The 12169-nt window shown below is 43.7% G+C and overlaps 1 pseudogene; it reads left to right on the top strand.

Annotated features, from left to right (window-relative positions):
* The first annotated feature begins 1478 nt into the window (after positions 1 to 1478).
* On the top strand, positions 1479 to 1639 carry LOC121292879 (annotated as a pseudogene).
* Positions 1640 to 12169: the final 10530 nt, after the last annotated feature.

Raw genomic sequence — 12169 nt, 5'->3', positions numbered from 1 at the left:
GAGGACTCAGCCCACTGTGCGGGGTCTCTCAACAGAACCAACCCAAAAGATGACAGCAGTTTGTTATGATCAGGTGAGGAGAGGTTGAATGGCTCCCCTTTTTCCTGCCCTTCGATTGACTACAATAGATTTCTTTTAAATAGATATACTTGCTAATTCCATGAGTGTTTAACTGTTTATATGCTGTGGCCATAAAAGACATGATCAGACAGATTTTTCTTGAGTTCTTTTAAAAAGAAAAGAGGGTAATTTTTACTTAAGCCGGCATAAGTAAAATAATAAAATACACCGGCTTTCACACACACATATAAACTCATTCGAAGTTCAAATGTGCACAAATAGATTACAAAGTGAGGATGATATTTAAATAAGAAAAGAATTAACAAAGTGAGCATTGGTCCTATAGAAAGTGCATCTGGGGAATTGATAATGGAAAGTAGGGGGAAGACAGATGAAATAAACAGACATTTCGCTTCGGTCTTCACTATCGACAACACAAGTAACATCCCAGAAATTGCTGTAAATCAGGAAATGAAAGGGAGGGAGGAACTCGGAAAAATTATAATCACCGGGGAAATGGTATTGAGCAAATTATTGTGGATGCGGGCAAACAAATCCCCAGGTCTGGATGGACTTCACCCTAAGGTCTTGAAATAAGTGGCTAGTGAGATAGTTGATGCATTGGTTTTAATTTTCTAAAATTCCCTAGATTCAGGGAAGGTTCCATTAGATAAGAAAACAACAAATGTAACTCCTTTATTCAAAAAGGGAGGGAGATATAAAGCAGGAAAATACAGGCCAGTTAGCCTAAGATGTGTCATAGGGTATATTAGAAGCTATTGTTAAAGATGTTATAGAAAGATTTAAGGCAATCAGGCAGAGTCAACATGGTTTTGTGAAAGGGAAATCATGTTTACCAATTTATTGGTGTTTTTTGAAGGAGTCACATGTGCTATGGATAAAGGGGAACCAGTGGATGTACTGTAGTTAGATTTCCAGAAGGCATTTGATAAAGTGCCACAACAAAGATTATTACGGAAAATAAAAGCTCATGGTTTAGGGGGCATGGAAAGAAGATTGGCTAGCTAACAGGAGGCAGAGAGTTGGCATAAATGGATCATTTTCTGGTTGGCAGGATGTGATGAGTGGTGTGTCACAGGGATCAGTGCTGGGGCCTCAACCTTTTACAATTTATATAAATGACTTGGATGAAGGGACCGAAGGAATGGTTTCTAAATTTGCTGATGACACAAAGACAGGTAAGAAAGTAAATTGTGAAGATGACATAAGGAGGCTACAAAGTGACAGAGATAGGTTAATTGAATGGGCAAAGATCTGGCAAATGAAGTATAGTGTGAAAAAAGGTGAAATTTTCCACTTTGGCAGGAAAAATAAAAAAGAAGCTTATTATTTAAACAGTGAGAGATTGCAGAGCTCTGAGAGTCAGAAGGATCTGGGTGTCCTAGTACATGAATCAAAAAATGCAGGTTCAGCAAGTAATTAGGAAAGCTAATAGAGGTACTTGAGTCATCGGCATGTTAAAGTAATATACCTGCGCGCTAGTCCCTCAGTTCTGATGTGAATAACCTGTTACTCCAGGCTGTTGCTGCCGTCAGGACTTTGCTGCTATGTGGACACGTTTATCAAAATCCATCTGGTTTAACTATTGCAATGAAGTGGGAGGAATTAATTACAAAAGTAGGGAGATTATGCTTCAGTTCTACAGTACTCCTTATTTAAGGAAAGCTGTAAATACGTGATAGTTTACTAGACTAATATCAGGAATGGGTGGGTTGTCTTATGAGGAAAGGTTGGACAGGTTAGGTTTGTATCCGCTGGAGTTTGGAAGAGTAAGAGATGACTTGACTGAAACCTTTCAGATCCTGAGGGGTCTTAACAGGGTGGATGTGGAGAGGATGTTTCCTCAAGGAGAGAATCTAGAACTAGGAGCCATTGTTTAAAAATAAGGGGTTGCTCATTTAAGACGGAGATGAGGAGAATTTTTTTCTCTGAGGGTCGTGAGTCTTTGGAATTCTTCCTCAAAAGGTGATGGAAGCTGAATCTTTGAATATTTTTAAGGCAGAGCTAGATAGATTCTTGATTAACCAGGGGGCGAAATGTTATCGGGGGTAGACAGGAATAGGGATTGAGGTTACAATCAGATCAGCCGTGATCTTATTGAATGACGGCGTAGGCTCGAGGGGCTGAGTGGCCTATGCCTGCTCCTAATTCATATATATGGATAGATTGAATAATTTAGAGTCCAGTAAAATGAAAGAGGTATGCGGCTCTTGACAGTTGGTGACTCGGCTGGTTTCAGGTTGAAATCGGGTGATTCTGCTGCTTTCCAGTATCGAGATGGATTAAAAATATAGATGGACAATTTATCTGTTCTTCTGATGACAGCAGTGCTGGGTTGAGTTCTTTTTAAAATATCTGTCTGTGGCACCTGGCTGGTCAAAATCTGACTGGGTTCAAAACTTTGGATGGAGAAAGAGAGAGAGAGAAGGAGCCCACTCAGCGTCTTGTTCCTTCAGTGTCCTAGCTGCTTGTCCAGTTCTTCAGAGAAAGCAGGTGCTTAAAACATACAAAGATTTGGCTTGCCACACGACCTTCTCTCTCCAACTGCCCAGTGACCTAGGATAACATTTTCCAAGTGATTATGTCGAATGGTTTGTCTCCACTCCATTGAGTACCCATGTGATTATCTGGTCCTTCTACTTTTCAGCATTGAGGCAATTTAAAGATATAGACAAACGATTTACCTGTTCCTCTGGTGGCAGCAATGCTGGGCTGAGTTCTTTTTAAAATATCTGTCTGCGGCTTTAGTAATAGGATAGGAGATGGCTCCCATTCATCTGCTTCAAGGCGATTGTTCCAGACAGGCTGCTTCTATTTCATTGATTTTGGAATGCAGAAAGTACAGTGAATCAAATGTGCAGCCATCTTTGACTGTGATCCAAAGTCACTGGAATATGGCTTTAGTCATTTAAAAAAAAAAGAATTAGGGGTTCCTAGCCAGTAATTTCAAAAATCATATTTTTGACATAAAGCACGGTTTCACAAAATGATGTATAGCTACTGTGTGCATTGGGCAAGAGTGATCTCCATGACTTAATTGGCCCGCTTGCGTGAAATCGCGGTGCGGAGCTGATTGCAGGCAATGGTTGGCTTCCCAGCTGCAGCCACCCCACCCGCCCCTGCCGAGCACCCCCGCCAAGAGCAAAATCCTGCCCATACAGTATGTGTTGTCAGCACATGCAGCCAACTTGCTCCAATAGAACCACAGCTTTCATACTTCCTGGTATGGTAATTACGTGACTTATATTTTCCCTTATCTTTCTTTTGGTGCCAACTAATTGGGCACCAAACTCACCCTGACCTAATTAGGCCCTTTGCATTTCAAAATTGCATCACATCACTTATACAGAGTCAGGAGACAAAAATGATCAAGACTTTGGATTCCCAATCCAGTTTGAAGATCCTGGCCTAGATTTATGTTTCAGAACCAAACACGTTTTAGCCTAATTCAACTTTTAGGAAAGCAAACTATTGTAAACAGGATCGCTTGAAATATTAATGTGCGTTCATTTGGTTATGGCGATCACACTCTGCAAACCAGTACCATGGCCAGTCATCCCTTAACCTGTGTTATATTTTACATTGTTGATGCTCCTCATTGAATCGTAACTGTGTGGGGTGTTCTGTGCCCGCAATCAAAATTGTACTTGATTACTTCTAGACTAAATTATACTCTTACTGAAATATAAGCAATTCTCTATGTTGGGTAATATCTCTCTCAGCATGAACCTTCACTGTATACACCCTGATCAATCATGCACAAACATAGCTGGTTTGTTTTTGTACATGCACATGCTACTGAAGTAACCAGCACCAATGATTAGTGTACTATCACTGAAATATAGGGCAGAATATTATGCTTGATGTGCAGGCATGCGCCCGACATGCCCAAGCGTAAAATGATGCGCGATGACATCGGGAGTGTGTCCCAACGTCATCACACAGTCTCATGATATTTCATTCGGCAGACGTGCGCCAAAGTCGGATGCATGCCCACTGGCCAAGAATTAAAAGGCCTAGTAAGGCCCTTAACAATTGAATTAAATTCAAATTTACGTTGCCTGTCCAACCTTACAGTTGGCGGGCAGGCGTAAAGGCCAAGTGGCCTTTACATTTTTAGAAAACCTCGTCCACGAGTAGGATGAGGTTTCCTATGGCAAATAAACATTAAATTAAAACTTTATTTTTGAATTAAAAACATGTTCCAGCTCATGTGACAGAGTCACATGAGGGGACGTTTTATTAAATTTTTATTCTCTTCATTTTTTATTTAAACAGCGCTTCAATCTCCCTGAGGCAGCTTCGTGCTTCAGAGAGATTGAAGCACTCTTTCTCGCGCATGTGCGAACCTTGCGCTAGGCCCCGCTCTCCCTCCTCCCCCTGCCCGCACATGTAGTGCTGAGCCTTAATTGGCCCACCTGTGTGAAATCGCAGATTGGAGCCAATCGTGGGTGTTGGTTGGCTTCCCGAAAGGCCCACCTGCCCCCGCCAAGCACCCCCGCTAAATGCAAAATCCTGCCCATACAGTACACATTATCAACACATGCACCCAACTTGCTCCAATAGAACCATAGCTTTCAGACTCCCTAGCATGGTAATTACTTGACTTCCATTTTCCCTTATCTCTTTTCTTAAGATTCAGGATGGGTTCAGTGGAAAATACTTACACTACATATCCCTCCTTTTTTGACTAGTGCTAGTTCTTTCTATGAACTGTGTTCTGATTTTGCCCAGCTCACTTCTCTTGTTTCTGGTTTTGTTCAGAAAGCAAAGCAATAACATTAAAACTTGCATTTATGCAGACAAAAGTGAAAAACTGCAGATGCTGGAAATCTGAAATAAAAAGGTCACAGACCTGAAACATTAACTCTGTTTTTCTCTTCATAGATGCTGCCTGACCTGCTGAGTATATCCAGCATTTTCTGTTTTATTGCTTTTATGTAATACCTTTAACATCATTGAAGCGTTCCAGAATGTTTCACAGGAGTGTTATCAAAATTTGACAATGGGCCACATAAAAAGACAAGTGATCAAAAGCCTGGTCAAAGAGGTAGGTTTTAAGGAGCAACTTAAAGGAAGAGAGAGAGGTAGAATGAGGGAATTCTAGATTTATGAGCTCAGATGCAAAATGAATGGCCACCAATGATGGAGCAGAGACAGTGAGATCAAGGATCACCCTGTCTTCCTTTGGATTTGAATTTATCTAGGAATGTGATCTTCTCAGCCACTTTTCTTTCCAGTCTAACATATGCAAGAGGGAGAGGTTAGCTACTTCACATGAACTGCAGGCTTTCTTTCCCTTCATACTTCAACTGTTAAACCTCATTACTTGTCCAAATAGGCTTTCGATAGAAAAAAAGCATCCCCTTTTATTTAGACTCAGTTTGACTACTTTCAATCAGGTTCTCTTTTGTCAACGTTTTGAAAGAGATCATTTCAGAGCTCAGCAGCCCCCTCCATCCCCTTTCTAAATTAAAAGTCACTTTGATCTTATCTGATAGGACTATTAGTGAGGATGCTGTACCCAATGGACTAGTTGAGGTATATTTTCGTGCACACTATTGGTAGAATCCCCAAGGAAGATAAGATCTGCATTTGCCCTTGTCACCTATCTCCAACTTCCATGGAATTTGAATCCCAGTGAGGCTCTATTATTCAAATTAGTCAGTGCCAGCTTCCAGGGACTGATGTCATTAATTCGATTTTGCAGTTGCAGTTAAAACACACCAAAACAACTGTGAGTATTTTACCTTGTCTGAGATTAATATATTTTCAATAAAAGGTAAACGACCTGAAAATATCAACACTGTTTGCTCTGTACATCTGCGCAGTGCTGCCAGATCTGTTGAGTGTTTCCAGCATTTTCTGTATTTATTTCAGATTTTTAGCATTTACAGTAGTTTGGTTTATAAGTATATTTTATTTTGCTCAGTAACATTCAGCTATTTACTGTATCACAACTACATTTTTGTTTCATACTTTTACTGTGCAATCTCAACAATTTCCCTATGAATTAAGGTTAACAGTGGAAGTATCACTCAGAACGGCAGGGATTTTGTACTATCGATGCTGACCAATATTAAAGTGTGAATTGGATGGCAACTTACAGCAACCACACTTGTGCAGCCAAACACAGTAGTCAGAACTGTGCTGTCCATGTTATGTTGCTCCTCCGGAAACTTCACTAGAACATCATCTGGCCAAGTGACTTCACATGGAACAGTGTAAATTTGAGGTACTTACATGACAGACACCCAATAATTACACCAGAAAAAGTTAGTGTTTGTCCATTACAGTCTAGATGAATTTTTGGCAGTGTGATTAGGCTGGATTTTCAAGGTGGGGTCGGGAACCCGGCACCTGGATGAATACTGTGTCCCGACCCTATGCCCAAGCTCTAGCGATGCAACTTATAAATGCAAATGGCCAGGAGGCAAGCACAGAGCCAAATTAGAGGCACAAAGCACCTTAAAGAAGCAGAAGCTGTCTGTGTGGCTGTGAAATTGGATGTTATCTTTTTCAATATTTTTGGAAATATGGTGGTATTCTGTAAAGAAGGCTGTGTGTGTCTATGATTAATTAAACTCGAGGAAGGTTAGTAAAGACAGTTTGTCCATAGGAACTGAAAGATGAAAGGTAAAGACGCTAGATGCATGCATTTGTAATAAAAGGCTCTGGTGGAGTGGATTTGTAAGTAAATAGGTTGGGTTTTAAAATTTGTATTAGGTGAAAGGTAGGGATTTGACTTTTCAGCTGTTAACTTTCAAAAGGTAGTTTAGAAGTGACAAGAGACTTTTAAAACTTACAAAGTAAGTAAACTTACATAAGTAAACAAGGGAAGGTTATTAAATTTTATTTGACCCGAAAGTGGAGGCAATAGGAAGACATGAAAGATTTTCACATTTTGGAAAAGTTGAGTTCAAGGAGGTGCTTAGGGCAATGGAGTCTAAGGTGAAAGGGAAAAAAGATATATAGGGAAAGGTATTTAGTTGAGTTGAGGTGGTTGTGTGGGGAAGATGTTCTGAGACCAACTCTGTGCTGAGAAGAGTTGTGAATTTGAAGCAGCCATCCAGTTTCAAGCCAGAAAGGTCTTTGTTTTCAGAAAGCAGTCTGTTTCTGAACTTTCTTGGATTTCCACAGCAGAGTGGAAGACACTGTGAGGTTGTGTGGTAAACTTCATTAAAGTAGTAGCAGTTTTTGCCTTCAATAATATTACTGGATTTTTATGTTTAAAAATCTATAAGGGAGCTGTTGCCAAGTTGTTTAGTCCTGTGTTCTGACCAAATGGGGTTCTTTGGGGAATGTTTTGTAAGACTGTTTTAACTGTGTAATTTTAACCTTGTGTGCTTAAGTGTTTTTTTCTTGTTAATAAATCTTTTAATTTTAAAATCCTAAAAGTGTTACTGGGATTCTATGCTTCTGGGATCAGTAGTGTTAATTCGTTTTCAAAATGCACAAAAAAAGGTTATGATCAGCAAAACAAGTTTCTCTCTGGGATTTGACTTGCTCAGCGAATAACATCGGCTGCAGTTGTAAAAGTGGCAAAGGCAGGTGGCATTCAGGTTGGGAGCTGCTGCTGCCTTGTCGATTAGAGCAGGGTAGGAGCAATGCTCATGTTGCCACTAGTTGGCTGCACAAAGTAGATTAAAAACTACCACAAACCAATTTACCTGGGCCCAGCAACTGTGCATAAACGTGCACAAAGCTTGTTGGAAAAACATTTAAAAATCATAACCCTAAATTGAGTCGCTTTAACAAGCTCCTTTAAGAGTTTAAGAGGTTGATAATTGGCAGTGACCACATCTCCCGCTCCATCCCCCTGCGGTCCTTTCAAAATTCGAAACTGTCCGAGAGGCGTCAGGATCTGAAGACAACCTCCAGGTAGGTGATTTTGAATTCCTGCCTGCACTGGGTCCCAACCCCGTGGCCCTTTGAAAATCCAGCCAATTAAGTCTTGATTACTGCCAAACAATCTCCCCATACTAGAAATTAACTTCTAAAGTGTATAATCGCATTCCCTCAGATTTTAATTATTGTTGGAGATTTCGAAAAATTAAACATTTAAATATTTTTAAACTTTCTCTTTCTGCCTCTTATTGCCCTCTATTAATGCTATCTTTCTTACTCCCAATTTTGCTTTTTTACACTTACACTTCCTGGTTCACAATCTGCAGGGTAATTCTAACTCTCAAAAATGTGTGATTTCGGTTTTGGTGGGAGGTCAAAATGTTAAAAATCTGAAAATGAATGCAAACTACATCAACCCCCCCCACTTCCAGTTTCAATGGACTCAGGGCAAGAGGTGGGCGACTTGACTACTTTGGCAGGAAGAATAGTAAAGCTGTATATATTATTTGAATGGAAAGAGACTGCAAAACTCTACTGTACAGAGGGACCTGGGTGTCCTAATATATGAATCATAAAAAGTTGGTGTGCAGTGCAATGAGTGATTAGAAAGGCAAATGGAATATTGGTGTTTATTGCAAAGGGAATCCAGTATAAAAGTGGGAAAGTGTTGCTGCAACTGAACAGGGTCTTAGTTACACCACACCTGAAGTACTATGTACAATTTTGGTCTCCTTCCATAAGAAAGGATATTAGAAGCAGTTCAGAGAAGGTTCACTCGATTGAGTCCTGGGATGAGGGGTTATCTTAAAAGGAAAGGTTAAGCAAGTTGGGCCTATACCCATTTGAGTTTAGAAGAATGAGAGGTGATCTTACTGAAATATAAGATCCTGAGGGGGCTTGACAGGATTGATGCTGACAGGATATTTCCCCTTATGGGAGAATCTAGAACTAGGGGACACAGTTAAAAAGTAGTGATTTCCCATTTAAGATGAAGGGCAGTATCGTCCCAGATTTGCACTAAGTTCGGTAGCAGGTGGGAGAAAGGACTTTTTACCGGCCAGCCACAATGGCGGCTTTTCATGCTGTAACATCCCAATCCCACCTCATTAATTATGCATTCCCGGGAAACACCCCGTTTTGAGGGCGGGCGGGTTCTCATTCACCAGCTACACCATGATCTCGCTGCTGCAACATGCTGGGTGCCATATTTAAAGTGAACACCTCACAGTGCTTCCAGCACACGACTGCTGTAAGGAGGACATGGCCCCGAAAGGCAAGAAGACTGCAGCCCCCTGATGTCCTACCAGCACCTTTTGGAGACCCGCCATGATGTCCTCTATCCCCGATCTGGGCCAAGACCAGCAAACGAGGTCACCAATCCAGCATGAGAGGCAGGGGAAACAGTGGTCAGCACCAATGCCCTGCAAAAGAGGACAGCCACCCAGTGCCGCAAGAGGATGAATGATCTCTTCCGTTCTGCCAGGGTAAGTCACTCTTCTCATCACTTTCAACACACATACTCACAAACCCATCACACATTCACAGGATCTCGCACCACTAACTCTCGCACACACCCTCACATCTCCATCAGGCTCATATCCTCTGGAGCTCGCGTCCTCATCCCATCCATGGCTCCAATCACCGCACAAACATTCATGAAGTGCCATGTGTCCTGCTCACACTCTCTCCTTCTGTTTTCATGCAGGAGAAGCTGGCTCACAACAGTAGGGAGAGGTCCTAGACGGGGGATGGAATGGCCGACATTAGGCCCCTCATTCACTTTGAGGAGTGTGCCATTGCGCTGACTGGTGAAGGTGTGGACCATGCTTGTGGCAACGGTGAGGTCAGCGGTGAACACCCACCAGAGGATCCTGCACCAATCATCCCTCCCTCAGTGCACTGTAAGTGCTCTCTCTCCTGCTTTTGACTGCTGATATACACTAATTATCTCTACTTTGGCTCACAGGAAGCTCTGCCAAGGGACCAACACCCCCAGCCAGCCAGTCCCTCAGCTCTATCCATGCCCCCACCTCCAGCGAAGAGGACACCTCCTCCATCGAACAGCTGGAAATAAGCAGCCTGAAAGACCCATCACCACGCTTACCCACACCCTCCAACAGTGCAGGGACACACACCTTGATGGGAGCTAGATCTAGAGCAGGCTTGGGTTCACAATCTGGTGATCACTGCATGGACACACGTACACAGCAGGAGGAAGCAAGTTCAGCTGAGCTCCCTGGCACTCGAAGGACTGCTGGGGAGGAGGCATCTATGAGGTTCAAGTGAGGTGACGAGCTTCTGGATTTGGCCTTCTAACTCATCCTGGAGAATCAGCAGGAGGTGGGAGAATATTGCGCAAAGCTGTTGGAAGCCCTCAACAGAGTGGCACACGAGTCAGAGGAGCGCATCCACCTGCTCTCTGATGAAACGGTGCCCACATATATGTGTATGGAGGTCTTCATGGGGATGATAATGGGTGCCATGGAGACCCTAGTCCAGCAGAATATGGAGATGTACACAGACCTGCACTCTATCACGGTAGCCATGGGTGAGTTCCTGCAGTGGCAACGTGAGAGGGAAACTGGCACCTCAACATCTGTCCAGGTGCTCTTTCCCCTTAAGGAGTCAGGCTGAGGTTCTCGGGTGCCCAAAGAGAGGAGGAGCAGCAGCTGGATAACCCTGTGCTATCCACTCAGGAATCTCAGAGGCTGCCCTCTCCCTCTGAGTCCCCTTTGTCTGTGACCCCCTCAACCTCATCCTCTGTCACCGCAGAGGGAGCAGATGGCCTACAGGAGGACAGCCAAAGCAAGTCGGGCCCCACAAGACTTCGTCTCTCCAGATGACCCACGCCAAAGTAATCAGAGGCAACAGGGCCAACCATTGCACAAGCTGTCTCCACCCCTCCTGTGGATGTCAGGGCAACACCTAGAAGTCCAAGGCATTCAAAAGTTAAGAAATTTTGATCATAGTTGGTTGCATGGGTGAACACATTTTGTCACTTTACAATCTGAAAATATATTCACTTACATTGAATAATGTGTAATGGCTTCAATGACAGGCTTCTTGAGTCCTTCCACTGTAGCCCCCCTAGCAGTTCAGACGCACACAGCCGGCCCACAAGTGAATCTGTGGGGAGAAGTGTATGTGTGGCAGGGCCTTTTGGAACCTCATGCATGCCCTCTCCCAGTCACGTGGATCCTTCCTGAATCACACTCATCTGAATGACCTGAGCATTTTCAATGCTGCCTGCTGGGGTTCACTTTCAGTTGTCCATCTGAGCTGATCTGCATCTCCACTCACCCACTGATCACACTCTCATGCAGCACCTGTTCCCGCCCACCATGACTTTCACTTCACTTTCGATTTTGCCAGCATGGTAGTGCTATAGTTTTTCTTGCACCGTCCTTTCCCTTCTCCCGTCACCCATTTCCCTTTCCCTATCACTGTTGACCACCTTGGCATCACCTTCCACCTCATCACCATGACCTACCAGCCACAATCCTTTTCATTCGGGAATGTCCAGGTGAATGTGCACGTTCCCTTCCTTCCCGAAAATCCTACCCCTATCCACATCAACCTCCCCTCCTCCTTCACATACCCAGGGTCCATGTCTGCCTCTGAGTCCCCACCCACCCTTGCTGTCCCTTCTATCAATACTGTTGCACTCTAACACTCCCGCCCTACCGCTTCACTCTGCCCTCGGTCATTCTCACCATTCCCTCCTACCACACCCAGCCTCAGTTCACTCCCCAAGAGGCTGTCATGGACTCATCAGAGCCCTACCTTGCATGTTCACTTGGACATTCCTCTCCTCTGGACTCCTACCCCTCTTGGAATTCCTTCCCACCTTGGAACTCCTTCCCCATCAGCCAGAATCCCCACCCACCTTGGAATTCCATGCACCGTGCCCCCTCCCACTGGACTCCCCCTGCTTAATCCTTCCCCCTTCCTGACTTATTCCTCCATCTTTACTTCTTGCTCCAGCCTTACTCCTTCCTAACTCCATCCTCCACTCTTACTTCTTCCTCCACTCTTACTCCTTCCTCCACTCTTACTTCTTCCCCTCTCCGGACTCCTTCCCCCCTCTGCACTCCTTCCCTTACACCTACCTCCACAGTTGATGTCTTCTCCCCCGTTACCCTCTCCTCCCCCCATACGCCCTACCCCCTCCTTTCACCCCTCAACAACTTTGTTCGCCCCCACCAAACCTCACCACCCTGGCACTTTTGTTCCCCCCCTC

The sequence above is a fragment of the Carcharodon carcharias genome, chromosome 20 (genome assembly GCF_017639515.1).
Source record: "Carcharodon carcharias isolate sCarCar2 chromosome 20, sCarCar2.pri, whole genome shotgun sequence".
NCBI classification, from domain to species: Eukaryota; Metazoa; Chordata; class Chondrichthyes; order Lamniformes; family Lamnidae; genus Carcharodon; species Carcharodon carcharias.
This window is presented reverse-complemented; position numbering and strand designations above follow the sequence as displayed.